Here is a 25,370-nt window from a genome sequence, read left to right as displayed (position 1 = left end):
TGGATCCCAGGCCATATTGAGGACTTTTAAGATTTGAATTGGGGAAATGAGAAGCTCCTGAAGGGCTTTAAGCAGGAGAGGGAAAGGATCACATTTGTGCTTTTAAAGATCACTAGGGCTGTCGTGTACAACAGACTGGAGAGGGCATACATGAAAAGAGGAGCCCATTAGGATGTGGCAGAGATCCCCAGGTGTCTGCCCCGGTATCCACTTCTCATCAGTAAAGGAACCCTGACTTTTAGTTGGGTACATGGATCCTGAGACTAAAAGACTTTCTCAGCTCCCTTTGCAGCCAGGTATGGCCACGCAGCTACATTGTAGTCAATGAGACCTAGGCAGAAGTCCTGTGCGGGGCATCAGGGAAAGCTGGTAAAGGGACCTAACTCAGATGGGAGAAGTCATTTCTTGTTTTCTGTCTTTCTTCCTTCTTCCAGCCTGCAATGCAGTCAAGATGGCTGGAACTCCAGCAGTCATCTTGAGCCAAAATAAAATATATAAGCAAAGATGATAGAAGGGAAACACAGGATCCAAGATCCCTGGATTGGATCCACCATACCTATTCAGGATAGCCTGCTTCCAGTCTTCCCACCCCCCCACTGCCCCCACCAACATTGAAAGAGAAAAAAAAAACTTTTTTGTTTAAGCTACTATTATTGAGGGGTCCTATGTGATACATAGCCTAAATCAAACGTAACTGATACAGAGGCTACTGTATTCACCCAAGAAGAGGCAGTGGCAGCTTGGATCATGGTGGTAAAGAGATGGGAAGAAGGGCAAAACAGATATATTTAGAAGGCAGAATTGGCAAAACCTGTCAAGGGTCCAGACATGAGGGAGAAGGGTAAGTTTAGACCAACTTCCAGGTTTCCAGCACAAGCACCTGGGTAGACTGTGGTACAATCACTGAGCTAGAGACAGTGGGGACCTCTTGGATTTCTTTTCAGACATGTTGAGTTTGAGATACCTGAGAAAACTCTTAGACCACAGAAGAGATATCAGGCTGGGAAATATAGACTGGAGAAGTCATCAGCACAGAACTCCTAACCAAAGCCACTGGAATGGATGACGCCTCCTAAAGCAAGTGCAGAAGGAGAAAAAAATCCATGGAAACAACCCCGAGGAACACCAACTCCTGAAGGAGACAAGAACGAGCAGCCAGAAAGGAAGTTCACATCAGGAAATAAAAGCCAGTTCTTCATTGCATGAACAAGAAGAGCTCAGGGCTATCACAAGGGCAGGGGGTCACTTCCCATGGGTGATGTAAGAACAAGTCAGCAGGATCTAAGAGACCCAGGCAGGCTGAAAGAAGGAAAAGGAAAGAGGAGAAAGGAATAGGGAAAGAAGAAAGTTCTCAGTCTGGCCTGGCAAGAGGGGGCTCTGAAACTCGAGCCTTGGAGGGGGCTACATCCAGGGGAAGGAGAGAAGTAGTCTCCTTACCCCACCCCCCCCCACAGAAAACCAAGAGCCAGTCAGTGGCTGGACAACTCACAAAGTCAGAGTCACAGGTGCCATCCTAGGCTGCCCGATTCCAGCACACAGGGGCTGGTTTTTAGATGAACAGGCTTTCATCCACCACACTGGAACTTCTTTCAAACAATTATCTTAAATTTTCCATTGTTAATTAAAGTTTTAAAGGAGTGTGGGATAGACGGTAAGGAATTTAATTTACTCAAATCGACATAAGCAGTCAAAAAGAGAGAAAAGATTTTTACAGACACCAAGGGTTTCACAATAACAGCAACATTACTAACTTCTTCAAGGCTCACTCTATGGCAGATTTTGCTTTAAATTCCTTTAGTGCATGTTTTAGATGCATGTCTCAACTGAGTCTTCCCCTATGAGGTAGTAACCATTATTGTCGCCATTTCACAGATGAAGAAACTGAGGTACAAATATTTAAGTTTCCCGTTAGTCTCGTGTCATATAAACTAGTGAATGACAGAGCCTAGGATTTGGACACCGGCCGTCTAAGATCAGAACCAGTGCTTCTTGTTTTATTCAGAAAATTTGCTTTCCTTAACTCTAAAAAAGAACATTTCCAGCCATTACATTAGCCAGTGGAAAAATAATTATGCAAAACCATAGGCAGGAAAATAATCTCTACTTCACTTGAAAACTGAGGGAACTGGTCAAAGAGAGGGTAGGTTGCTTTTCTTTTCTTTAACTGGTCTGTTTGGTAACCCAGAAAAAAAGGAACCCAGGTTTTAGTCAGCTCATGGTATCCTGGTCTGTTTTTCCCCAGACCTGTTCCTCTGCGGCAAGGCCCCCTTGAACGTGCTTGTGACAAGGGGATACTGTGCAGACAATTCGGTCAGCCCCCCACCCGTGAGAACAGAGCAAGGTGTGACCCCAACATGGGACCCAGACACGGAGGAGGTCAGGTGCAGGAAACTGTTCCACTTTTAGTCAAAATTTACTGATGTAAAAGTGAGTCTGAAGCAGTGTGTCTGGGGCATTGGAACAAAAGAAATAATATTTCCACTGGAGACACAAATTGCAAACCTCAGTGTTTCAAATGAAGGCCTTTCAGGAGAGAAACATCACTGAGAATTCAGTCTGGTTATGAAGCTATAGTGAGATGTCTGGGCTAAGCAGTCATAATTAAGCATGATTTGGGTCAACACAGAGAACCTTTCAAGCACAGAGACTTTCCAGACACACACACATGCACGCACACACACACACACACAGAAGCTGAGTATCAAAATGAGGATGTGCACAACTCAGGAAGCCATTATTAGAAACCCACCATATATCAAGTGGTATGCAGGCGCTGGGAGGGGAAGGCAGACATAATAAGATATGAGCAGGCATAGTCTTTGGACTTTCTCAATTTTCTTTCCTATTTTTGCATTTAGTTAGTGTGCTGAGAAGAGTAAACAGCAGGCTCGAGACTGCTATTCTTAGGAAGGCCTCCTTGCATTTCTACAGTTGGCTGACATCTGGGAACTTGGACCTTGGGAAGGTCCCACCATTTCCAGCGCTGGTAAGACTAGCTCATTGTGCCTAAACTGTTGGTACAAACAACATGGCTTATGCTGAGCACCTGCTTTTGCCTTCTGGAGTCTGCAATTCTGGAACATGCTAGACAGAGGGTGCCTGTATCACTAATCAGTCCCCAGTAAAAAACGATGGGCACAGAGTGAGTCTCCAATGAGCTTCCTGGTATTTCGTGTATTGTCACAATTCACTGCTGGCGGTTTTAAGCATGTCCTATGTGACTCCCCTGAGAAAGGGCTCTTGCAAGCTTGTGCCTGGTCTCCTCTGGACTTTACCCCATGTGCCTTTTCCCTTTGCTGATTTTGTGTTGTATCCTTTTGCTGTAATAAATGGTAGTAATGAGTACAAAAATATGGTGAGTCCTGTGAGTCCCCCCAGCAATTAATGGAAATAACGGAACCTGGGAGTGGTCTTGGAGACACCCCCTCCATCCCTCCAAAGCAGTTGATGAACTGGTATAAGTTTTAGAGTAAGAAAGACCTGATTTAAATCCCAACTTCGATGCTTATTAGCTGTGAATCACTGAATTAGTCAACATGTTCTCTAAACTGTGGATTTCTCTGAAAATAAGATAGTAAAACCTGCCTCAAAAGACTGGTGAAGATTAAATATGTGGTAGACACTCAATGACATTATATCCTTTCCTCTTTAGACTAATATGTGAATGGCAGCCCTACAATTGTACAGTACCCACCCTGCACAACACCAGGGAGGGAGCCCTAATGAGGCTCACTTCACTCCACTGATGTAATAGAGTCAGGTCATGCCAGTTCATAAGAGCCTACTGTGCATACCACTTCCCTGCTCCACTTTTTTTTTTTTAAGATTTTATTTATTTATTTATTTGACAGAGAGAGACAAAGCAAGAGAAGGAACGCAAGCAGGGGGAGTGGAAGAAGGAGAAGCAGGCTTCCCGCTGAGCAGGGAGCCCCATGTGGGGCTCGATCCCAGGACCCTGGGACGATGACCTGAGCCGAAGGCAGACGCTTAACGACTGAGCCACCCAGGCGCCCCACCTGCTCCGCTTTCAATGTCATGTTAGTGGCTGGAAATCTGCCATGGTGGGAGTATTTACACCCCAGAAACTGGCAAACGCTGAAAATCAGGGCTTCTCCCTCGACTACCAATTGCTAAACATTTACTACACCACTAAACCCTTCATAAAAAAATCAAAAAAAGATGGAATTCCTGCCAGACAGGTTTTTTTGCCTAACCAAAAACAGCAAGCATATATGCATTTTAAAAAGAAATAGCCTGCATGAAAAGATGTTCAACACTATTAGCCATAAAGGAAATGCAAATCAAAACCACAATGAGCTACCACTTCACACTAAGTAGGATGGCTAGAATCAACAAGACAGATAATAACAAGTGTCTTACTAAGGATGTAGAGAAAATGAAACCTTCATACACGTCTGGGGGAATATAAAATATTGCAGCCCCCTTGGAAGATAGTCTAGCAGTTCCTCAAAATGTTAAACATAGTTACCCAATGACCCAGCAAGAGAAATGAAAATGTAGGTAACACAAAAACGTGTACATGAATATTCAGAGCAGCTCTATTCATAATAGCCAAAAGGTGAAAACAACCTGAATATCCACCAACAGATGAATGAACAAACAAAACGTGGTATATCCATATAATAGAACATTATTTAGTTATAAAAAGGAATGAGGTTCTGATACATGCTACAGTATGAATGAATCTTGAAAACATTATGCTAAGTAAAAGAAGCCAGACACACAAAAAGTAACATATTGTATGATTCTATTTATATGAAATATCCAGAATAGGCAAATCCATAAGGACAGGAGGCAGATTAGTGGTTGCCAGAGGCTGGGAGGAGGGGGGATTAGGGATTGACTGCTTAATGCATATGATGTTTCTTTCTTTTCTTTCTTTTTCTTTCTTTCTTTCTTTCCTCTCTCTCTCTCTCTCCTTTGCTTTCCTCTCATGGCCTTCCTTGTATCATCAGTCTTTAGGATTCTATAATGTTTAGTCTATTTGTTCACACTGGCAGCCCTTCCCTTTGAATATTTTAGTGACCTTGATAGCTTCCAGCTGTTTTTTTCTTTCTTCTTTTGTTTTGAGGAATGACTGAAGAAGCTACATGCAGTTTTTCAAGTGTTAATTATGTAATTTTGTGCCACCTGGATTTATGTGACCTAAAATGATCTGACTTTTCAGACGATTGATAAATAATGACAATCAAATGAGCATTAATAATGATAACTATTTTTTTAAAGATGCAAAATGTTTTCACTCCCATTTTCTAATAAGATTTTCACAACTGTGTGAAATAGGTAAGGCAGATGCTACTCCCCCCTGCCTTTGCCCTTCAGGCTCAAGATTATTGATCTTCAGAGTAATTATGTGACTCTCTGATCCCTAAAGACCAAACCAGCACTGGACCCCAAGTTTGCTGACTCCTGATTCTTACCTTTGATAGCCATAGAGACTCTCAAATGCTAGAGGTAAAAGTGCAGAATGTTATGTCTAGAGCTTAGTAATTTAAATTTAGGGACTAAAAACTATTAGCAAAGAATCTAATTAAACCTCTTTCTAAATAAAAACAAACAGAACAAAAAATACTTCTAGTGATGTGCAGGTGTCCCTATAAAGGAGATGCAATTTTTATTGCAATTTAGGAACCAATGGATCATCACAGAATATATGGGAAGCAGCTCATTTTTACTTTCAAAAGATGCTTTAATGAATTTTTTATGTAAAATAAGAGAAACTGTGAATTCTAAGTTTTGTTGTAACTTTTTTTTGCTCCCGATCACTTTATTTTTAAACTATTTTAAATATAATCCCCTGCCCTCCTTCACCATTTCTCTTACCCCCAACCCCCACCTTGGGCAACCACCGATCTGTTCTCTATATCCATAGCTTGGTTTTCTTGTCACTGTTGGGTTTTTGGTTTTATTTTTTAGATTCCACATATAAGAGAACTCATACAATATTTGTATTGCTCTGACTGATTTATTTCACTTAGTACAATGCCCTTGAGGTCCATCCATGTTGTTGCAAATGGCAAGATTTCATTCTTTTTTATGGCTATGTATGTATGTATACCACCTCCTCTTTATCCATTCACCCATCAATGAATACTTAGGTTGTCTCCTTATCTTGGCTATTGTAAACAATGCTGCAATGAACATGGGGGTGCATATACCTTTTTGAGTTAGTGTTCTTTTTTTTCTTCAGATAAATACCCTGGAATTGCTGGATCATATGGTAGTTCTATTTATAATTTTTTAAGGAACTTCCATATTGTTTTCCATAGTGTCTGCACCAATTCACATTCCCACCAACAAAGCACAAGAGTTCCCACTTCACATCTCACCAACACCTGTTATTTCTTGTGCCTTTGACAACAGCCATTCTAACAGGTGTGAAGTGATAGCTCATTGTGATTTCCCTGATAGTGATGTTAAGCATCTTTTCATGTACCTGTTGGCCATCTGTATGTCTACTTTGGAAAAATATGTATTAAGATCTTCTGTCCATTTTTTAATCAGATGGGATTTTTTTGCTCTTGACTTGTATGAATTCTTTATATATTTTGGATATTAACCCCTTATCATATATATGATTTGCAAATATTTTCTCCCATTCAGTAGGTTGCCTTTTCATTTTGTTGATGGTTTCCTTTGATGTGCAGAAATTTTTTTAGTTTGATGTAGTCCCCTTTGTTTATTTTTGGTTTACTTTCCTTTACCTGTGGTGTCATAACCAAAAAATCATCTCCAAGACTATATCAAGGATTACCACCTATGTCTTCTTCTAGGATTTTCATGGTTTCAGGTCTTATGTTCAAGTCCTTTACCCATTTTGAATAAATTTTTGTGTATGCTGTAAGAAAGTGGTCCAATCTCATTCTGTTGCATGTGGTTGTCCAGTTTTCCAAACACCATTTATTAGAGAGACTGTCCTTTGCCCAGTGTGTATTCTTGGCTCCTTTTCAACAATTAACTGATCATATATGCATAGGTTTATTTGGGGGCTCCTATTCTGCTCTATTAATTTATATGTCTGTTTTTAATGCCTGTACCATACTGTTTTGATTACTATAGCTTTGTAACATAGTTTGGAATCAGGGAGTGTCATACCTCCAGCTTTGTTCTTCTTTCTGAAGATTGCTTTAGCTATTTGGAGTCTTTTGTGTTTCCATACAAATTTTAGGATTGTTCCATTTCTGTGAAGAATGCCATTGGAATTTTGATTGGAATTGCACTGAATCTGTAAATCACTTTGGGCAGTATAGACATTTTAACAATATTAATTCCTCCAATTCAGGATCATGGAATATCTTTCCATTTATTTGTCTTCTTCAATTTCTTCCATTAATGTCTTGTAGTTTTCAGGAAACAGGTGAAATTGATTCCTAGGAATTTTATTCCTTTTGATGTAATTTAAATGGGATTATTTTCTTAATGTCTGATAGTTTTTTATTAATGTATAGAAATGCAACAGATTTTTTTGTATTGATTTTGTGTCCTACAACTTTACTAAATTCATTTATTAGTTCTAACAGTTTTTTCATGAGTTCTTTTGTATATAATGTCATGTCATCTGCTAATAGTGATAGTCTTACTTCTTCCTTTCCAATTTGCATGTCTTTTATTTATTTTTCTTGCCTAATTGTTCTGGCTAGGACTTCCAATACTATGTTGAGTAATACTGGTGAGAGTGGACATCCTTGCCTTGTTCCTGATATTAGATGAAAAGCTTTTAGCTTTTCACTACCAAGTATGATGTTAGCTGTGAGCTTGTCATATATGGCCTTTATTATGTTGAGATATGCTCCCCCTATATCTGCTTTGTTGAGGTTTTTTTTAAGATTTTATTTATTTATTTGAGAGAGAGAGCATGAACGTGGGGAGGGACAGAGGGAGAGGGAGAAGCAGACACCCCGCTGGGCAGGGACCCCGATGTGGGGCTTGATCCCAGGATCCTGAGATCATGACTTGAGCTGAAGGCAGATGCTTACCCAACTGAGCCACCCAGGCACCCCTGTTGAGAGTTTATATCATAAATGGAATTTGAATTTTGTCAAATTCTTTTTCTGCATCTATTGAGATGATTATATGATTTTTATCCATCATTTTGTTAATGTAGCATATCACATCAACTGACTTGCAGATGTTGAACCATCTTTGAATCCCTGGAATACATTCCACTTGATCACGGCATATAATACTTTTAACATATTGTTAAATTCAGTGCACTGATACTTTGTTGAGGATTTTTACATCTATGTTCATAAGGGATATTGCCCTGTAATTTTCTTTTCTTCTGACATTCTTTTTTTTTTTTTTTTAAAGATTTTATTTATTTATTTGACAGAGAGAGAGAAAGCAAGCACAAGCAGAGGGAATAGCAGGCAGGGGAGAAGCAGTCTCCCTGCCAAGCAAGGAGCCCGACGCGAGGCTCAATCTCAGGACCCTGGGATCATGACCTGAGCTGAAGGCAGCCGCTTAACTGACTGAGCCACCCATGCGCCCTTTTCTTGTGACATTCTTGTCTGGTTTTGATATCAGGGTAATGCAGCCTCATAAAATGAGTTTGGAAGAATTCCTTTCTCTTCTATTTCTTGGAAGAGTTTGAGAAGGGTTGGCATTAATTCTTCTTCGACTATTTGGTAAAATTCATCAGTAAAGCCAACTTGTCCTGGGCTTTTGTTTGTTGACAAGTTTTTGACTACTGATTCAATCTCCTTGCTAGTAATTGGTCTGTTCAGATTTTCTATTTCATCATGATTCAGTCTTGGTAGGGGGTATGTTTCTAGGAATTTATTAATTTCTTCTAAGTTGTTCAGTTTGGTGGTATATAATGGTTCACAGTAGTTTCTTATGATCCTCTGTATTTCTGTGGTGTCAGTTATTAACAGCCCTTTTCTTTCTCATTTTGTTGATTTTATGTTTTCAAAGAACCAGCTCTTAACTTCACTGATCTTTTTTTTTTTTTTTTTTTTGCTTGTTTAGTCCCTATTTCCTTTACTTCTGCTCTAATCTTTGTTACTTCCTTCCTTCTTCTAACTTTGGGCTTCATTTGTTCTTCTTTTTTTAGTTCCTTGAGGTATAAAGTTAGGCTGTTTATTTTAGACCTTTCTGGCTTCTTGAGGTATGCATTTATCACTATGTATTCCCTTCTCAGAACTTTTTTTGTTGCATTCCATAAATTTTGGTATGTTATATTTTTATTTTCATTTGCCTAAATGTATTTTTTTATTTCTCTTTTGATTTCTTGTTTGACCCATTGGTAGATCAGTAGCATGTTGTTTAATCTCCTAATATTTGTGAATTTTCCAGTTTTCTTCACATAACTGATTACTACTTTCATACCACTGTGATCAGAAAAGATGCTTGATATGATTTTAATTCTCTTAAATTTATTTAGACTTGTTTCTACCACATGATCTATCCCAGAAAAAAACTTCTCCAAGAAAATAAATTACATACTCATGTGGAGCCCCCATTTTTGCAACTGCTGCCCAAAGGACACCTCCAGATAGCCTGTCTCTGGCGGCCAGTGGGGCTTATGCTCGTGGTCCAATAGGACTGTGTATATTTGCATACTTTTAAAAGCTATTGTCTATGGGTCTGGCTTCCAATCAGCCTAAATCTAGGTGCTGAGATCCTCTTCCCCTGTGGGATAGTGACAGGTCTTGGCACACCCTCAACTACTGGGAGCTATTAAAAATATAATAGGCTGCTTGGGCAAGCACAAACAAGATCTAGGGCAAGGTTGAATGACAAAGTGCATGTCCTACATGAGACCACTCCTTTAGACCTGGGAAAGGTGGTGTTTCACCTACTGCATAGAAACCAAAACAGAGAGTCAAGAAAAATAAAGAAACAGAGGAATATGTTCCCAGTTAAAGAATAAGATAAAACCTAAAAAAAAAGCCTTAATAAAATAGAGATAAGTAATTTACCTGATAAAGAATTCAAAGTAATGGTTATAAAGATGCCCACTGAGCTGGGAGAAGAATGGATGAACCCAGTGAGAACTTCAACAAAGAGATAAGAAATATACAAAAAGGGGCGCCTGGGTGGCTCAGCCATTTAGCGTCTGCCTTTGGCTCAGGTCATGATCCCAGAGTCCTGGGATCAAGCCCCACATCAGGTTCCTTGCTCAGCAGGGAAACCTGCTTCTCCCTCTCCCACTCCCCTGCTTGTCTTTCCTCTCTCGCTGTCTCGCTCTCTCTGTCAAAAAATAAAAAAATAAAAATCTTAAAAAAAAAAAGAAATATACAAAAATATCAAGTGGAAGTCATAGAGCTGAAGAATACAATAACTGAACTGAGAAATGCACTAGAGGGGTTCAACAGCAGACTAGATGAAGCAGAAGAAAACATTAGTGAACTCAGACAAGGCAGTAGAAGTCACCCTATCAGAGCAGCCAAAAGAAAAAAGAATTTAAATAAAGTGAAGATAGCTCAAGGGACTTATGGAACAATATCAAGCAGACTAACATTCACATTATAGGGATCCCAGAAGGAGAAGAGAGAGAGAAAGGGGCAGAATCTTATTTAAAGAAATAATGGCTGAATGGGAAGTGAAACAGGTATCGAGAGCCAGGAAGACTAGAGTTCAATAAGATGTACCCAAAGAGACCCAAACCAAGATACATTATAATTAAAATATCAAAAGTTAAAGACAAGGAAAGAATCTAAAAGCAGCAAGAAAAAAAAAATACAAGGGAAGTCCAATGAGACTATCAGATTTTTCAGCAGAAACTTTACAGTCCATAAGAGAGTGGCACAATAAAATCAGAGAGCTGAAAGAAAAAAATGTCCAACCAAGAATATACTACCCAACAAAGTTATTCAGAATTAAAGGAGAGATAGAGTTTTTCACATAAGAAAAGCCAAACAAGTTCATCACCACTAAACAGGCCTTACAAGAAATGTGGGGTTTTTTTTTAACATTTAATTATTTATTTGAGAGAAAGAGAGAGCAGGGGGAGGGGTAGAGGAAGAGGGAGAGAGAGAATCCCAAGCAGACTCCCCATTGAGTGCGCACCCCAACATGGGGCTTGATCCCAGGAACCTGATACCACGATCTGAGGTGAAATCAAGAGGTGAAATCAAGCTGGTCAACCGACTAAGCCACCCAGGTGCCCCATGGCCTTACAAGAAATGTTAAAGGTGGGCACCTGGGTGGCTCAGTTGGTTAAGTGACTGCCTTCGGATCAGGTCATGATTCTGGAGTCCCAGGATCGAGTCCCGCATCAAGCTCCCTGCTCAGCAGGGAGTCTGCTTCTCCCTCTGACCTCCCCTCTCTCATGCTCTCTCTCTCTCAAATAAATAAATAAAATCTTCAAAAAAAAAAAAAGAAATATTAAAGGAACACCTTTGAATGGAAAAGAAAGGGTACTAATTAGGAACAAGAAAACATGAAAGAATAAATCTCACTGGAAAGGTAAATATACAGTAAACGTAGTGGGTTAATCACTTACAAATGTAGTATGAAGAGTAAAAGACAAGAGTAGTAAAAATAAGTATGATTACAATTATTAGTAAGAGATACATAAGATTAAAAGAGTAAAATGTGACATCAAAAACATAAAGCATGGGGGGCACCTGGGTGGCTCAGTTGGTTAAGCGACTGCCTTCGGCTCAGGTCATGATCCTGGAGTCCCAGGATCGAGTCCCACATCGGGCTCCCTGCTCAGCAGAGAGTCTGCTTCTCCCTCTGACCCTCCTCTCTCTCACGCTGTCTCTCATTCTCTCTCTCGCAAAAAAAAAAAAAAAAAAAAAAAACATAAAGCATGGGGGAAGACTAAAAATGTAGAGTTTTAGAATGTGATCAAACTTAAGTTGTTATCAACTTAAAATATATAAGTTGTTATATGTACATCTCATGATAATCACAATGCAAAAACCTATAGTAAATACAAAAAAGATAGAGACAAAGGAACATAAATATACCATTAAAGAAAGTCATCAAATGACAGAGAATGAGAGAAAAAAAGGGAACAGAAAAGGAACTACAAAAACAGCCAGAAAACAATTAATAAAATGGCAATAAATACATACCTATCAATAATTACTTCAAATGTAAATGAACTAAATTCTCCAATCAAAAGACACTGAGTGGCTATATGTATTAAAAAAAAAAAACAAGACCTACCTATATGCTGCCTATAAGAGACATTTTTTTTTCTTTTGGCTCTTTTCAGTTTATTGCATGAAGGAGTTACACTAGTCCAATTAAAAGCAGATCCCAAATGGTTACATCATACAAGCTGTGAGGTTTTTAAACTTGTAACAAGAGACAGAAGGGAAATTCTACTTATTTCAAGGAAATCCTCACTTAAGCTTCAGTGAGCCAAAAGCACTTAAAACCATGAACCTCTAGCTGGTCATCCTCAGCCAGTCCAATCTCTCTGAATTGGCATATGTTCTTGCACTGGTCACCCTGTAGCTGAATTACTTCTCCATACTCTGGATATACAATTACAGTACCATTACAAACAAATTTCTTCTTAAACGCCTTCACAGCTTCTTTTTATCATAATCATCAGCAATCTGTTGGACAGCAGTAAGGGTCTTCCTGCTGGTTCTCTGTTGATTCTTATATGGATATAATCCTCAGTGCCAGCAGGAAGCAGATCATTACCCTTACTTGCATCAGCAAATGGGTTGAAAGAGTGGAGGTTCCCGACAGCAGACATAAGATACGATTCCTTTTCCTGGGTGGAAATGGCCTGCAGAAGGCAGTGGTGGGAGAAGGTAGGCACGGGGAAAGGAGCATCAGGAAGCAAGGGGACTTAAAGGAGAGACCACTGAGTCCTCAGAAGTGGTTCAGTGACTGGGGCCAAGAGACTCATTCTAGATGTAAAGACACAAACAGACTGAAAGTGAAGGGATGGAAAAAGATGTTACATGCAAATGGAAACCAAAGGAATGTTAGGGTAGCTATACTTACTTCAGAAAAAATAGACTTTAAAACAAAGATTGTAATAAGAATCAAAGAATGGCATTACATAATAATAAAGGGGTCATTCCAACAAGAGGAATAACATTTGTAAATATTCATGCACCCAACATAGGAGCACCTAAATATATAAAGCAAATATTAACAGACTTAAAGGTAGAAATAAACAGAAACACAGTAATACTAGGGGTCTTTAATACCCCCACTTGCATCAATGAATAGAGCATCCAGACAGAAAATCAATAAGCAAATATCAGCCTTAAATGACACGTTAGCCCAGATGAACTTAACAGATTTTTTTTTTAATTTGTCAGAGAGAGAAAGAAAAAGAGAGAGAGAGAGAGCACAAGCAGGGGGAGCGGCAGGCAGAGGGAGAAGCAGGCTCCCAGACCCCGGGATGATGACCTGAGCCGAAGGAGATGCTTAACTGACTCAGCCACCCAGGCATCCCGGACTTAACAGATATTTACAGAACATTCCATCCAAAAGCACCAGAATACACATTCTTCTCAATGTGCACACAGGACTTTCTCAAGGTTTCTGTTTGGGGTGAGGAAAAGCTTTGGAACTAGAGAGTGGTGATTATAGCACAACATGATCACTGCACTTACTGCCACTGAACTGTACAGTTTAAAATGGTTACAATGGGGGGCGCCTGGGTGGCTCAGTCGTTAAGCGTCTGCCTTCGGCTCAGGTCATCATCCCAGGGTCCTGGGATCGAGCCCCGCATCGGGCTCCCTGCTCAGTGGGAAGCCTGCTTCTCCCTCACCCACTCCCCCTGCTCGTGTTCCCTCTCTCGCTGTCTCTCTCTCTGTCAAATAAATAAATAAAATCTTTTAAAAAATAAAATAAATAAAATAACATGGTTACAATGGTAAGTTTTATCTGTATTTTACCACAATAAACAAACAAACAAAAAGCATTAGGAGAATTAAAAAACAAGCCACAAAGTACAAACAAGTATCTGCAAAGCATATATGAACAAGGAGTTTGATTCAGAACACATATGTTATATCTTTTTTTTTTTTTTAAGATTTTATTTATTTATTTGACAGAGAGAGACACAGCGAGAGAGGGAACACAAGCAGGGGGAGTGGGAGAGAGAGCAGGGAGCCCAATGTGGGGCTCAATCCCAGGACCCCAGGATCATGACCTGAGCCGAAAGCAGACCATTAACCGACTGAGCCACCCAGGCTATGTTATAGCTTTTAAAAATAAACAAGAAAGGGTAAAAAACCTAATTGAGAAAAGGAGGGGGATGCCTGGGTGGTTCAGTCGGTTAAGTCGGTCATGATCCCAGGGTCCTGGGATCGAGTTCCACATCAGGTTCCTTGCTTGGCAGGGAGCCTGCTTCTCCCTCTGCTGCTCCCCCCGCTCCGGCTCTCAATCTCTCTCTGACAAATAAATAAAATATTTTTTTGAAAAAAGGAGGAAAAATATCTAAATGGGCACTTCAACAGGGAGTAAATGCCAATGGACACTGAAAATATGCAGACTTGCTCATCCTCTATAGTAATCAAAGAAATGCAGGTTGAAAAAGCAGTGAAACACCACTATCCACACACCAGAACATGGCTGCTCAGAGGCAGGGGTGAGGCTCAGGGCTGAGAACAGGGAAGTTCCAAAGTTTGAGCAGAAAGCAAGGAGGGGAGGGTCTCCTATTCCCTACAGCCAACAACCACTGCCAATATATGTGGACATTTAATAACTATTTTAAGATCTAAGAATCATATGTGGCCATGAAAAAGATTCTGGTGAATTATTCATATAAATCCAATTTCCTCCTTTTAGGTAGAAACGGGGGCACTGACTGGATTAATGACCTCCCCAAGGTCAAACTGGTTAGCAGAGCCAAAACTGAACTTTCAACCTTCTCCCTGCCATTTCATGTTCCACTGTGCCCCAGTGTCTTGATGTGCAAAAGCCAAATTTTGTGACTGCCCACTTATAACCCACTAAAATCTTCCTATCACATTAAAAAAAAAAAAAAATCGAAAGTCTTTTCCATGGCCCACAAAGCCATCCATGCGTGATCTTGCCCAGGTCTCTGGCCTCGTCCCCCAACCATACCCCACTCCAGCCCTTCCCCCTTCCATTTCGGCCCATGGGCCTCTCTGCTGTTCCTTGATAAGGAAGCACCTGCTGCCCCTCTTGAGGCCTTGCATTCCTGGCTTCCCCTCGCCCAAGGTTTCCAGATGGCCTGCCTCGTTCTTCTTAAGATCTCCATTCCCCACCCCCACCACCCACCAAAAAAACCCCTAAAAGCAAGCAGACAAACCAAAAAAACAAACAAGCATGCAAGGCCTCACCCCTCCCATCCTGCTTTGCTTTTCATCAAGGTGGGAGATGTGTATTGGCTTATCTGTATGCTGTCTTTCTCCTCTAAAATATAAGTCCATGAGAACAGGACATTTGCTTTATATACTTTTTTGTGTCCTCAGAGCCTAGAACAGTATCTGCCACAAAATAGGCACTTAAAATATTTTTGTTAAATTAATTGATTCAAGTAAAAAGAAATTTTTTTTTTTTTCCGGCTAGAAAAGTAAGGTAGAGGTGTCTAGGGAACTTCCAAGTCAAATGGCCTGGGTTTGAACCTTATTATCCCACCAATTGGTAGTGACTATAAATTACAAATCTAGATTTCTCTGCTTTTAAATTTTATATTTCAGTCGATTCAGAAGGTTCACTGTTACTGGTTATGTATGTTCTTCTACCATCCCCCATGAATACTTCCCTCCAGCACACAGTTCATAACTTGCTCAGCAAAGAAATATTTAACCCCACTCTTTTGTATATTCCTACTTTGAATTTAAAATGCTTTTATTTGGGTGCCTGGGTGGCTCAGATGGTTAAGCGTCTGCCTTCGGCTCAGGTCATGATCCCAGGGTCCTGGGATCAAGTCCCACATCGGGCTCCCGGCTCAGCGGGAAGCCTGCTTCTCCCTCTGACCCTCTCCCCTCTCATGCTGTTCCTCTCTCGCTCGCTCTCTAAAAAATAAATTTAAAAAAAAAATCTTTAAAAAAAAATAATAAAATAAAATGCTTTTATTTTTGTTAACTTTTTAAAAATTGTTTTCTTCTGGGGCGCCTGGGTGGCTCAGTCGTTAAGCATCTGCCTTCAGCTCAGGTCATGATCCCAAGCTGGGATCGAGCCCTGCATCGGGCTCCCTGCTTGGCGGGAGGCCTGTTTCTCCCTCCCCCACTCCCCCTGCTTGTGTTCCCTCTCTCGCTGTGTCTCTCTCTGTCAAATAAATAAAATCTTTTAAAAAATAAATAAATAAATAAAAATTGTTTTCTTCTCATTATTTGAATTAAATTTAACAGAAAACAACCCTTTTATAGCAAAGTTGATAAGAGAAAGTTGTGCCTCTATGTCATATTTAGAAATAGCCTAGTATACTGGTCGGTTACACAATAGATTTATAAAGATCAAGAGCATGATTATATATTAACAATACCTAATTAAAACAAACATACTATGAAAACCTATTCACAAGAGTAACTCTAACCATAAAACACTCGGGAATTCGTTTAACATGAAAAGTATGGTACTTTTAAAAACAAGTATTAAAGAGAAATACAACAGAAGTAGACATATATCACTCTGCTCTTGAAAGGACGACTTTTAAGAACATAAGCCAATTAGAAATGTGCTTGTTTCTTAGCTATTGTACAGCAGAGATGCCTGTGTGTATCTCTCTGGCAGAATTTATAGATATTGTCAGATATTAGAACAAATCAAGTCTTCTGTGCTCCACAGAAAGAGATCCAGGTTTTGAATGGCCTGCAGCTTATACACTTTAAGAAGAAGACTTTTTTTTTTAAGTGCAAAATTAGAAACACAAAACCGTGAGGGTCCTTCCAGGAACCTGAGAAAGGGCTCTGGAATTAAGTCTCTAATGCTTACTATTCTTTCACTTCATAGTAGATCCACCTCTCGTGTATGAGAATGCCAGACTGATGGAACAGCCCATTTCCCACAACCAGTACCCTGCCACGTGCCCCACAGACAAATGTCAGAGGAAAACATTCACAGCAGAGGATCCCCAATGAGAGTTCTAACAGCACCGGCTCAGAGATGCCAGGAACGTGAAACTGCCCTACTCTGAGGTACACATTTCCGCCAGTTACCACAACCCCAGAATGCAACTGACTGCAAGCAACAGAGGATGGATCCCCTGCGATACTAGGAGAATGACACAGCTATGCTTATTGCAACAATGTCTAGATCTGGGAAAAGCCAGATGCAAGAGCAAAAACCCTGAAACACAAAAAAGGACAAAAGTGGGTGACCATGCAACGTACCTCCTGTGTACAGCTATTACAGCAACCACTGGTGATCATATGGCACTTACTGTATGCAAGGAGCTATTCTGACCACTTCACATACAGTGATCCATTCACTCCTCATCAAAACCTGTGAGGGACGTACTACTTTCTCCCCAGTTTGAAAATGAGGAAAATGAGGCGTAGAGGTTAGGTAAATTGTCCAAAGTCATGCAGCTAAAAAGTAATACATTGAACCCAGGTAATCTGGTTCCAGAGTCCATAGTCTTAATCTCTCACTCTTGAATGCACAAAAATTCTATTAATTTGGAAATGGGCTGTAGGCCATGACTGAAGTTCCCTATAATTAAGAGGGAACAGAAAATTGCTGATAACTGATTCCAGAACCTCAGAAAACACACTATTTCATCCAGTGGATGTTGGTTTTGTTTCCAGCAGATATTTCAGTCACAACCTCTATCCTTAGAAAGTGATTGTGACATCTGAAAATAAAGGAATGGCCCTGTTTTTAAAAAATCTGAATTATATATTGGATCTTTAGCGTAAAGCTACTCCTCTTTTTCTAAGAAAATTCAAATCTCTACCATTTCTTTTGATGATGTACTATAATCAATCCTAGTCAGGCTGAATTAACCTAAAAATCTATTTACTTTATTCTTGTAAAAAATGTTAAAAAACAAACTTAATATTATAGCAGCTTTATAGGGTGTCCTTTTCAGCTGTGACACTGGTCTCCCCTGTTGGGATTGACTATGAACGTGAATAAATTCATGCTGAATTGAATTACTTGTGAGTTTTTTCTGTGAAGAACAATTTCAAGTATTTCTGAAATGAACTATTTTACCAAACCCACTTTGAAGTCCTTAAGTGTTACCATCTAAGTATAACCGTTTTTAACCTCTTTAATATAACGACTCCCAGAAATATGTTCTTCCCGCAGGTCTCTCTTCCACAAACTCAAATTTACTTGCACCGGTAGGACCACCTCCCACGGGGCCAGTGAGGAAAAAAGAAACACAAACCAACAATGTTAAAAGAACTCCCTTTCCGAGGTCTGATACATAAAGCCAAAGCAGGGAAGGAGGAAGGAAACAATGTATACAGGTGGTCAGTAGAGTTACCCTTAAGGAAGTCCCCCTTTGCTGTCAGTAGCACAATGCGGTTTAACAGATAGTACATTAGCCAGAAAGATAAGACATCTTGGTTCACCTAGTCAAATGGGATGTCAATTCAGAGAAGGCGACCTAACTTTGTCCCCCAGTTTCCTCACTTATAAAATAAATAGTGGATAAATGTGTTGGTTATCTCAGATACACTTGACGGAGATACTACAGAGAAAGGAGCATTGCAAGTATGCATGCAAAACCCTTGTACTTTCATGAAATCTAAACTAAGTAAAATTGAAGAACAGAAGGAAATCTTGAAATCCTGTATGTGCAACCACCCCATTTACAAGTGGAAACCCAAGGGCAAGTCAAGTTCAAGAGTCACAGGCGAGGAGGGCATACAACAGTGGAGCACAAGGGAGAGAACTCCAGCTCCACTGTAGAGTAGATGCAGCATAGAAATCTGTCACTGGGGCACCTGGATGGCTCAGTCAGTTAAGCGTCTGCCTTCGGCTCAGGTCATGATCCCAGGGTCCTGGGATCGAGCCCCGCATTGGGCTCCCTGCTCTGCAGGGAGCCTGCTTCTCCCTCTCCCTCTCCCCCTGCTTGTGTTCCCTCTTTCACTGTGTCTCTCTCTTTCAAATAAATAAATAAAATCTTTAAAAAAAAAAAGAAAGTCTGTCATCATGAACCCATAAAAGTAAAACTACAGTTTAACCAGACTGTAAGCTTAAAGCCAGAATCATGCATCTTTTAATTCCTCCATCTCTAGCATAGTATACATACTCAGTAAGCCTTAGTGGTACAAATATTGAATAAACTAAAACAAGAGATGTGAGTGCCACATAACAAATAAAAATTTATGGACTTATGGCCTCTCTTCTGCCAGGAAATATATAAATAACATATTAATATATATTTAATAAATCTATAATTTTTTATGATTTAGAAATTCTATAACTTATATAATTCTATATATAATTTATAAATATACAATTCTATATGTAATTTACATATTCCTCTAAAATGAGAAAAATTCTGGTTACAATCTCATGAGCAGGGAATTATACCTATCCATGTTCCTTTTTTGCTGTGGCAAGTAAAATTAAGGACTAGCTATATCTATGTGGTTACGTGGAATAAAGATAGAATGGAAAAAAGTTTTCTCATAAACAGGATAATTGGGGCAAGGGGGAATTCCCTTCCGACAATCTATTAAAAATTACTAGAGATTTCATTTAAGTCTCTTTACTTACTCATTGAATTTTATTAATAAACAACTATATTTGGTGCAATTTTTCATTTTAGGTGTTTAGTAATGTGGAATCATGCAAGTATTACAGACAATTCTCTGATTAAAGATTAAAAAGGTAAATGAGCTTTAGTAATAAGACTATAAGAGTGTTTTTAATCATCTGAAGTAGTAATCAGCAAACTTCAGTATTTTATCTCAGAAGTACAGTGTGTTCACAAAACCTAAAGGCCAATAATGGGAGGAGTTCTCCTAATAGTCGGAATCACCTGCTGGATAACACAGGTGTTTCTAAGCTCCTTTCTGCAGATAATTCTCTACGTGCACCTGATCAGCATCAACCAATGGCTAAGACAGCATGTCCTAAACAACCCAGAAACAACTCGACGTGCAGTTTCACTTTCTCAGATTGCTGTGTGATTTCTTCTGACAGTTCAGGCTCTAGTTGTTTCAAATAATGTCCACATTTTAGTTTGGGGGCAGAGGATAACACTAATAAATATCAAATAAGAATGCAGTTTTGTTTCTAAACTTAATAATGCATCTCCTTTAAAAAAAAAAAAACAAAATGGCATGAGAAGTAACTATCACAATGTCTCTAAAGATCTTTCTGCTTCCCCAAAACACTAACTGACCACCACCATCATAATTATTGCCAACAAAAACTTTTTTGAGAACCTAATGGGTGCAAGGCATTGTGTGATACGTTTCAATTATGAGGCAACAAACTTTGCCCTCAAGGAGATAATTACGTAGTTCATGAGAAAAAAAAAAGGACTATAATAATAAAAATACAAATAAATTTAACAGTAATTTTAAAAGGGCAAGACACTTATCACTGATATGTGGAGGGAGGGGAGAAGTAGAGATAAAAGGAAGGAAACTATTACATGCAACAAGAGCAAAGCTGCACAGGCAGAGAAGTGATCAGTGTTTTTAAGCAAAGGTGCCCAAATAGTCACTACATGGTGTCTATTCTATGAATCACCATATTGTACCAGCTGTGTAAGTGCTCTCACCTACTTGAGCAACCCAAACACATCCTTCCCAGAATTAAGGCAGTACAATCAGAGGCTAACTCAGGAACATTCAGATCTGAGTTTAAGTCCAGGTTTAGCAATCAGCTTACTGACTGAACTCAAGCGATTATCTCCTTACCCTCAGTTCCCACAAGTGAAAAACTTGGGGGTCATTCTTTATAATACCTTCAAGCTCTAAAATGGTATAACTCTAAAAAAATAAAATAAAATTATATAATTCTTCTTTATTACTAACAAATTAATTATCCCCTTGTATGTATGGGCAATTGTCAGTTACAGAAATCTATATAGTTCTAGAACAGAACAGCTCCACAAACACACCAAATTCCCTTATACCCCCAGGGCCTTTGCACATGCTGCTCCCACTGTATGGAATGGGCACTCCCTGCCCAACATTGCTCATACTCCAACCCTTGGCCAAGTGGAGGTCTCCAACCCTTCCCCAACCTCCACCACCCCCTAAAATCTATAGAATCTACACTTTTGCCACCAAAGCTTCCTCCACACATATAATTTGGTCTCTTTAAGTGTCCCTCAGGATAAGTGCTATCATACCTATCTTCACCAACAAACACTTACGAGAAACTACTAATTACAGAAGTAGCTTCAAAGAATTCTAAGAATTCGTAACCCAGTAGGTCGTGATGCAACAGAGAAAAATAAAACTCACATGTTACAAAAATCATGATGCCAAACATAGTTTTTTTCAAAAACTGCCACAAGTTTCACACATTTCCAATTAAGAGAAATTGCTTTCAAGATAGACAGGTGGGAAAACAAAAGTAAGGAGAAACACTATGTTTATTTCAACAGTGATGCCATTTCCAAACATTCTGGGAACTGGTCTTAACTGCCTTCAGTATCTATGGCACAGACTTCTGAATATATTCAGTGGAAAAACTGCTAAATAAAACTTTGAGGGAAATTTGACTTTTTGATATCACTAAAAATTGCTGAGAGCTAAGTCTTTTTTTAAGATTTATTTTAAAGAGAGAGAGAGAGCATGCATGGCCGGGGAGGGGCAGAAGGAGAGGGAGAGAGAGAACCTCCAGCAGACGCTGCACTGAGCCGGAGTGGAGCCCGATCCCGTGGCCTTAAGATCATAACCTGAGCCGAAACCAAGAGTCAGACACTTAACCAACTGAGCTACCCAGGCACCCCGCTGAGAGCTAAGTCTACAAATAAAATAAACTGGTAATGCCAGTAGGTTTTCCTTATACTCTTTGTCTCATCATAATACAAATAATCAATGAATAAAAACAGCTACCATAGCCAGATCCAGGAGTGTTTTGCAAGATCTAAACTATTTTTATTATTTCACTTTTAAGTAGCATGAGGACCAAACCTTTGATTAAACTCCCTCTTCATTTACCAGTAATTACTGATACTGTACTGTTCTTCATAATATGCTTTATGTGCCTAACAACTGTTTTAATACAGAAGAATAAAAACTTAAAACTGAAGGTGGGAGGAGGATACGGAAACCGGAATAAGTGATTTTTACTCATCGTAGCAGACCATGCTAAAATAGTTTCTTTGGCAGGAGGGGGATATTCAACTCCTAATGATGACCATGAGAATGAGGAGAACGAGAACAGACTATAATGGTTTTTAAATCTGACTTCATGTTTGTGGACATTCACACACAATCACCAAATATTCATAAGATAGTTGGCATTTTATGGTATGTAACAAAAAACAGCATCTCTTCTATACATTTCTCCTCCTTGTACCATGGACATTTAAAAACTTTATGTCTTGACCAACCAAATGCAGTATGTAACCCAGGATTAGATCCCAGACTTGGGTAAGGGGAGGAGGTTGAGAAATAGCCATGAATTCATCAGTGGCATAATGAACGAAATTTGACCATGGATTCTGGATTCCGTAATAGTGTTGTATCAGTGTTAACGGTCCTGACATTGATCATCATACTGTGATTATAGAAAAGAATGGCCTTGTTCCTAGACAATACACAAAGACCTTTTTAGTGGTAAAAGGAGCAATGTCTACAACTTTCTCTCAAATAGTTCAGAAAACAACACGCAATTAAAGAGAAAGACAGAGACCAAGAGAATGACAGAGCAAAGGGGGCAGCTAGAGAAAATTTGTGAATCTGAGTAAAGGTTACTTGAGAATTCCTTGTACTATTCTTCCAACTTTTCTGTAAGTTGAAACTATGGCAAAATAAAAAGTTAGCCAGAAAATTTTAGGAATGGTATGCCCCCCCTCTTCTGTCTTAAATAGGTTTGCACTTCCTAGAGAAAAAAAAAATAGTGAATATTATTATATGAAAATAGATTAATTTGGCAAATTAAAGGGGTAAATCAGATCCTAGGACTTCAGACCTGCACCTTGGCGCTTTAATGTAATTCATGATGAGGAAATTCAGATCCAGGACAGTAGGATAAGAAAAACAGATATGAGTGAAGAAATGGGGAGAAGAGACACAATAAAGGAAACTGAGACACAAGACAAGGAGCTGATAAAACCTAATTTCAGAAACAAGGAAACTCAATAGCCAATAAGAAAATGAGTTTTCATTGGATAATATAGTTGAGAATTTTCAAAGCCACACACACACAAAAAAAAAACCCACACCCTAGTACACTAACCACTATTCTATCTCTTAGAGCCATTCCACTTTTTACAAGATGGTGAACTACCTGGTAATCTCTAAAGTCTGATGCAAATGCTTCCAATTGACCTGTAAAAGAAACTATTTTTTCTACTCCACACCCACTCCCCAGAATCCAAAGTGCTGGAAGTTATACATGTTCAGATAGTGATTAGAAAGACCCTGTAAAGCTATGCTTCCCACTGGGAGGTCTACCTAATCTAAAGATAAATAACTAAAAGACAAACATCACATCAGCTCAGAACCTTAACAGGCTCTTATCCCTTTATCACTAAGAGTCTCCAGGTTCCCAGGGTTGGTCAAGAGAACAACCCTATATGACCCAAAAGACAGAAATGTGGGAGGCTGACCAGGGTATTCAAGAAACATGAGTCATTATAACTGATTGCCTCCACCATCCTGACAGTTAACCCGGGTAAAGGATTAAAATTCCAAGCATCTCATTACAAAGGATGTTTGAATAAAACAAGGAAGCACCTATGGCATTATAGAAGCTCAGATCCTGACTCTTCTACATAGGAGGCAGTATAACAACGTTTGTGGTTGTTCATGACGTACATTTAAGATACACCTATCCTGCCTGCTTCTAACGGTTGAAGCTTGTCCGTCCCTCCTTTGATCCATCCAGCCAGTACTGAGTACTCAGCTCTGCACTAGACCCTCGGAAATACAAACATGGAAAAGATACGAGCCCTGGCATCAAAGAGCTTAAACTGTAATGGGGGACACAGATATGTAAATAAAGGCAGGTTAACCAAGCCAACAACAAAAGCATGTATAGGGCACAGGGGGCTGAGGTGGGGTACGGATTCTACCTTTGGTGGGAGGATACAGGAAAAGCTTCAGAGAAGGCAGGCACTGAGGTGAGTCAGAAAAGATGAATATTGGGCACCTGGGTGGCTCAGTCAGTTAAGCGTCTGCCTTCAGCTCAGGTCATGATCCCAGAGTCCTGGGATAGTCTCACATTGGGCTCCCTGCTCAGCAGGAAGCCTGCTTCTCCCTCTCCTTCTGCCTGACACTCCCCCTGCTTGTGTTCTCTCTCCATACTCTCTCTAAAATAAATAAATAAAATCTTTAAAAAAAGAAAAATTGAGTATTTGCTAGGCACTCAACACATTTTTGATGTACAAAATATAGTGGGAAGGACAGATGGATCCTCACAGGCTGGTAGAGGAATATATCACTCCAAGTAGACTGAACAATATTAAGACAGGCACCATATGAAAGAGTGACTATAGGTAGAAGACACAGCAGGAGGTGGAGGAAGGAAAGAGGGATGAGAAGGAAAAATGGTATCAAGTAACTTATATTCCAAGCTAAGGAGTTTTGATCCTACAGAAGATACAAAGCTACAGGGTTTGAATATCCCCATGATGGCTGCATAAATAAAATATTAAGGACCAAGAGTAGAATCAAATAGAAAAGTAATCCATCAAGAGAATGGAGATGGGAACCACAATAAGGCTGTAACTAAAGGAAGGAGAATTCAAGGCGTTAGGTAAAAGATTGGATGTATGCTGGGTTAAAATAGAAATGACAAAGGAGGAGTTAAGAGTGTCAAGAGATATATGGGTTGAAGAATCTTGTTTTACAAAGTCCAATTAGATAGTGGCAGAACCAGGACAAAAACCCTGCCTAGTGCTAATTTTCTTCTGCCAAGAAGAAAATTTTTTTTTTTAAATCATAACTGAGGGATGCCTGGGTGGCTCAGTCAGTTAAGCATCTGAGCATCTGCCTTCGGCTCAGGTCATGATCCCAGGGTCCTGGGATTGAGTCCTGCATCAACCAGCTTCTCCCTCTGCCTGCCTCTCCCCCTGCTTGTGCATGTGCGCACTCTCTCTCTCTCTCTGACAAATAAAAATAAAAATCATAACTGAAAGTAGTAAATAAAAAATATTCTCAGGTGCTTGGGTGATTAAGCATCTGACTCTTGATTTCAGCTCAGGTCATGATCTCAGGGTCGTAAGATCAAGCCCCACATCAGGCTCCGCACTCAGCGCAGAGTCTGATTGAGATTCTCTCTCTCCCTCTGCCCACCCCCCCCGCTCATAATAAATAAATAAATAAATAAATAAATAAATAAATAAATAAATAAAT

The 25,370-nt window shown here is 39.6% G+C and overlaps 1 protein-coding gene and 1 pseudogene across 3 annotated transcripts in view; both read right to left on the bottom strand.

Moving 5' to 3' along the window:
- Positions 1 to 25,370, bottom strand: part of TEC (tec protein tyrosine kinase) — a 137,518-nt gene that overhangs the window by 57,843 nt on the left and 54,305 nt on the right. The gene's annotated exons all lie outside the window — the stretch shown is intronic.
- Positions 12,178 to 13,490, bottom strand: LOC118010549 (annotated as a pseudogene).

Source organism: Mirounga leonina, unplaced genomic scaffold (assembly GCF_011800145.1).
Source record: "Mirounga leonina isolate KUSES-001 unplaced genomic scaffold, KU_Mleo_1.0 Mir_129, whole genome shotgun sequence".
NCBI classification, from domain to species: Eukaryota; Metazoa; Chordata; class Mammalia; order Carnivora; family Phocidae; genus Mirounga; species Mirounga leonina.
This window is presented reverse-complemented; position numbering and strand designations above follow the sequence as displayed.